Source organism: Bidens hawaiensis, unplaced genomic scaffold (genome assembly GCF_021521415.1).
Source record: "Bidens hawaiensis isolate Kalapana, Puna unplaced genomic scaffold, B.hawaiensis_p1.1 tig00047769_1, whole genome shotgun sequence".
NCBI lineage: Eukaryota > Viridiplantae > Streptophyta > Magnoliopsida > Asterales > Asteraceae > Bidens > Bidens hawaiensis.
In genome coordinates, this window is record NW_027506059.1 from 68,924 (window position 1) to 74,923 (window position 6,000).

The window sequence follows — 6,000 nt, forward strand, 5'->3', positions numbered from 1 at the left end:
TCTTGGATCAATCTCACAACTAGCTAGCGGAAATCACTAGTTGAGAACTGAGATCTCGGATCATGTTTGGTTTGGTTATTACCCGAAGAGGAAAGGTTGAGAGGGAGAAAAGAGTAGTAGGTGAGAGAATAAGATTTTCAAAAAGGTTGGTTTTGCATGAGCATGCTTCACCTTTTATAGGTGAAGACATGTCATGCCCACATATATTATTACGGCCCAATGGGCTATTGTTTACAAGGCCTCGGGCCCAAACATACAATAAAGAAACCGACAAGCTAACTAGTTTACATCGTGAATAGATCAAGTAATTACAAAAGACTAACATACAAAACGGGACCTTACACCTTCCAAGAAAATCACTGCAATATCTTTCCAATATTGTCAACAAGGGTTGATTTTAAAGTCATGCTCATAGATTTTATAATGTATCAAATATGTAGTTCACATGTTAATATGCCGCCCAATAGAGCTAAAAGATTTGCATCAGGGGCAGTGGTGGATCTAGAAATTTTTTTCTAGATGTAGGTCCCAGCAGAGCCCAGTTTGACCCGCAAGACTCACCTTGAAGAGGACGTCTGCGCAAAGACCAACTGGATCCGCAGGACCCACCATGCTCAGAGAGATGAAGACCTTACGCGCATACGCCAGCTGTTCCCGCAAGAAAAGCCTCCCAATGGTGAAGTACCCCGCCTGTTCCCGCAGCTGCGGATACAAGCCATCAGCGGAGGCTACCCGCACTAATAGTAAGGCTACACGCACAAGGCACTAACTCTCAATAATTCAGTAATGTCACCTGAAGAAGGAATGAGCAAGCCGGGAATACTCCCGCCCAAATGAGCCAGTCCGTACGCTTCTGGAGGATCTTTTGTACTATACCTGCCAAGGTATGGACAAGATCTGACCAAAGCAGTGACAGCTCACTGACAACAGTACGACGAGGAGCACGCTCTAGTACTTAATGTCACTATCAGCCGCTGCCTACTCAACAACCCTTGTCGTGGCACGTGCATAGCCTGCAGTTGGTGGAAAAGGAATAGTACACAGCTGGCCATGTCACTATCAGCCGCTGCCTACCCACCAACCAACAGCATGGCACGTGCGTAGCCCACAGTTGGTAGAAAAGGAATATTATACAGCTGGCTGTACCTGCTTGGAAACCTACCTTCTGCTATAAATACTCCAACACCTTGGAACGGTATCATCATCATATACTTTCATATATCATCTGATACTATCTTATCTAGCTATTTCTCTTAATATACACTTATATTCAGAGCAATCTAGTCTGATTCTCACGCCGGAGGGTGGTCACAAGGAGGTACCCCCCCCCCTTCTCAGTGACGAGCTCACGGTGTCTGTTTTGCAGGTCATCAGTAGAATAACCATCTTTGCCGGACCTAACCCTCGTGGGAAACATCTACTTAACCCCCAGATTATCCGTAATCTGCCGGGGTCACTTAGTGTTTCTTCATTGGCGCCATCCGTGCATAAAAGCTAGAACTAATTTTCAGTTTTTTCAAAACCTCTGGAAAGATGGTTAAGGTTACTCCGGTGCCAAGGTCAGCGAGTGATCAAGAAACCCCGGTAACCAAAACCCCAGCTACTGGGGGGAACACCAGCTAGTACACAAATTTTACGAACACTACCCCGGTTACCCAAGCCGGGGCAAGTGCAGTAAACAATCCTCCCCTGGGATTCATTGATACCCAGGTGGAGAGACAACAGACGAGGCTCCCCCGCCAAACACTTGATCAAGTTAAAGCGAGGGCGGAAGCACGTCAGAAGGAATTCCAAGCTGAGTTGGATGAACGCTTACGTTCACTCCAACAGACTGACGAATTCGGAAGCACTCGACAACAGCTCAACATGAGCAATGAGTGCGAGTACTTGGATGATGATTGGGAGGAGTCCGACAGTGACGCAAACCCTCGTCATAGGGCGAAAGGGAAGCGCAAGGAAACGGACTTCCAACCAAGAAGGAATTTTGGAGAAACCTTCAAATCAAGGAACGCGGGGGGAAACCCACGTGACTTCTCCAAAACCTTCAGACCAACTGTTGCAAATGCGGGAACGTCCAAATTTGCAAGGGACATTGCGGAAGCAATTGCCCCGAAAAGTGCCAAACAAATGTCCAACATAGGCACATATGATGGTATATCTGACCCAGACGATCATTTGAACAGATTCATAGCGGGGGCAACCGTCAGCAATTGGACGGAACCCACGTGGTGTTACATGTTCCAAATGACGCTTGTTGGGACAGCCAGGGCGTGGTTCGACCGTCTACCGGTCCACCACATCTACGATTGGGCAGACTTCCAGCAAAAGTTCAGCCAACACTTCAGCCAACAAAGAAAGTATACCGAAGAGCAATGGACAATCCGACACCGACGTAAACCCTCGCCATAAGGCGAAAGGGAAGCGTAAGGACACGGACTTCCAACCGAGAAGGAATTTGGGAGAAACTTTCAAACCAAAAGACGCGGGGGGAAACCCACGTGACTTCTCCAAAGCTTTTAGACCGACTGTTGCAAATGCGGGAACGTCCAAGTTTGCAAGAGACATTGCGGAAGCAATCGCCCTGAAGAGTGCCAAGCAGATGCCCAACATCGGCTCTTATGATGGTATATCCGACCCAGACGATCATTTGAACAGATTCATAGCGGGGGCAACTGTCAGCAATTGGACGGAACCCACGTGGTGTTATATGTTCCAGATGACGCTAGTTGGAGCGGCTAGAGCGTGGTTTGACCGTCTACCGGTCCACCACATCTATGATTGGGCAGACTTCCAACAGAAGTTTAGCCAACACTTCAGCCAACAAAGAAAGTATACCGAAGAGCAATGGACAATCCTCGATTGCATTCGAGAGGAAGATGAATCTTTGCTAGACTTCATCACTCGCTTCAACTCAAAGAAGCTAAGTCTGGGTAGTATTAGCGAAGATCTTGTTCGCGCTGCTTTCATCCAGGGCACAAAAGACCCAGAGCTCATCCGCACCTTAACGGGTAAAGATGGCATGCCATCCACATGGGATGCCATCATGACAGCAGCTAAACGCTTCGCGGAAACAGAAATGCAACTGGGTAGAGATCTTCCCCAGAGCACAAACCTCTACACCCAGAAAACAAGAGAAAACAATGTCCTTACCGCCCGACTAATCAAAAAGAGGAAGCTAGGCATTTGGCAGTCAAGGGTAAACTTTGACACCTCATCCGGCTCGCACCCTCGGTTAGGCGGAAAGGATAACATGCAGTCGTCGAACCGGAACTCCAGATGGACGCCACTCACCAAAAGCGTCACCGAGATATTTGCCACCGAGAGACTCCCATGGCCAGAGGCTCCAATAATCCGACAGCGTCCAAAGGCTGATCAAAGCAAATCCTGTGACTTCCACAGGACAAAAGGCCACACCACGGAGGAATACGTAGCCTTGAAGGACGTCGTCGAAGCATTCGTCAGAAATGGGAAACTCACTCACCTCGTGGCGTAATGGACGCTAAGCAGGCTAATGCGTGTAGAACCCCAGTTAGGGAAAACACGAATGAAACTGCAGCTTCAATGTTGGAGACTACATACTGCGTAAACAACGAGATCCCGAACCAGGTGCATATTGGCTCGAAAGGCTCGATGACACCCCCATCCCAAGAACATGGAAGGGAGCTCAATTACACAGGCTGCATGTAGATCAATTCCAAACTTGTAAAGAAAAGGCCTAGAGCCACTTCTAATGGAAATGATTCTCCTTATCACATTGACGCTGATGGTCTTACATTTATACTTCTGATCTGACCACTGATATGCCGGTATTCACCGCATAAATAAGTGGGAAAGTCGTTGCGTGTGGAAGGCGGCAAAACCCGCATAAACACAAAAAACGGCAAAAAATTCTAAGGAAAAGATGAGGAAAACCTTCACGCAGGTCAGTTATAGGTGAAGTTTGGTCATCCCACTAAATGAAAGTGACGGTCCTACCCGCACAATCATGATAGAGGAAACTGAACATTAACCTATTGACAACCGCGCGTCGAAAGGTTAACTTATTCAAAACACTGATATGCCGGTATTCACCGCATAAATAAGTGGGGAAGTCGTTGCGTGTGGAAGGCGGCGAAACCCGCATAAACACAAAAAACGGCAAAAATTTCTAAGGAAAAGATGAGGAAAACCTTCACGCAGGTCAGTTATAGGTAAAGTTTGGTCATCCCACTAAATGAAAGTGACGGTCCTACCCGCATAATCATGATAGAGGAAACTGAACATTAACCTATTGACAACCGCACGTCAAAAGGTTAACTTATTTAAAACACTGATATGCCGGTATTCACCGCATAAATAAGTGGGGAAGTCGTTGCGTGTGGAAGGCGGCAAAACCCGCATAAACACAAGAAACGGCAGAAATTTCTAAAGAAAAGATGAGGAAAACCTTCACGCAGGTCAGTTATAGGTGAAGATTGGTCATCCCACTAAATGAAAGTGACGGTCCTACCCGCACAATCATGATAGAGGAAACTGAACACTAACCTATTGACAACCACGCATCGAAAGGTTAACTTATTCAAAACACTTGGAAAATTGCTAAGTTAAACTAAAGTATGCATGAGCGAATCATATATTGTTTGAGGCAAAACAAGTGCCAAATTAAACTATAATATGCATGAGCAAGTCATACAACGTTTATAAAGCAAGCCATTAAGTGAAAGTGACGGTCCTACCCGCACAAACATTTATATTTCACAAAAAAATCAAGCATTACAAGAATGGCCAGGTATCTACCCGCCTACAGAAATGTAAATCTATCCTAACGGTGGGAAGGGATCTCAAGGTTCAAACTTCAGGACCACTCACTCCAAACTCACTTGAACCCGCACCATCAGTTGGCTGTGGCAGTTCAAGGAAAGCCTTGAGAATAGTTAGCCCATCATCAGCAGCTGCAATTTCGTTCACCTTCTCCACCACCGGATGCGGGAAGGCAGCATACTGGTTCACTGCTTGGTCGTAAGCAGCTTTAGTGTCCACATCATAAAGAGGGAAGTTGGAAGGCGGGATGCCCTTCTCAACAAACCCCAGACCAAGCAGGAAACCAGCCTTTTCCCCATCCTCATGGGAAGCGTTGAGGGCTGCGCTCATGGCATCATCATAAGATGTGTTCGAGAAGATCCGATGCACAACCTACAAAAAAAAATATATGTATCAAAAACTTTTCTAAGTATAAAGAAAAGCGTAAAGATATTATGAAGCTACGCATACCTGCGACAACGCTTCTCGTAGAAGCCATTCCTTGGTGATCAGAGCTTCCTGGAGGGCAGCTTGAGCTTGGTCACGGGCGCGTTCGGCTTCATTTTTGTTAAGGTTGGCAAGCAACACTTCCTTAGCAGCAGCCTCTTCAACGCCCTTCAGCTTACGCTCAGTGTGGTCAAACATACCCCTCTGGTCCAAGATCTCTTGGAGCTTTTTGGCATCTTCTAAAGCCAAAGCATCATGAGCCTGCTGAAGCCTCTCTAGTTTGGCTTTAAGCTCCTCATTCTCAGCGCGCAAAGGCTCAGCAATGGCTTCAGCTCTGGTGGCCCTCTCGGTCGCGTTCCGCGCAGTTTCCTTAGCCAACCTAAGCTGTTCGTTAACAGCTTGGGTAGCCTTGGAACGGGCCTCGAGCCAGGCCTGAACTTCAACCTCGAGGGCCTTGAAGGCCTTTTCCTTCTCCGCAGCAATGGCGGCAAGTCTCCTGTTCTCCTCCCGGATACCCCGCGCCTGAGCCACTTCCTGGCTACGCGCCACCTTTAACTTGTCGTTTTCACGACAAAGCAACTCGACGCGCGGCTGCATCCGGGCAAGGAGAATCCGAAGCTCATTCGTCAGCCTACCCTCCTGGTAGCTAGACATGGCTTCCCCCAACGCACCACTTGGGGCTGCGTGACGCGCCCACTCGACGCAGTCCACAGCCGTTCGAAGGGTTGTTCCCCGGAGGACGTTCCACCGTGGAACATACACCTCATTGGAATC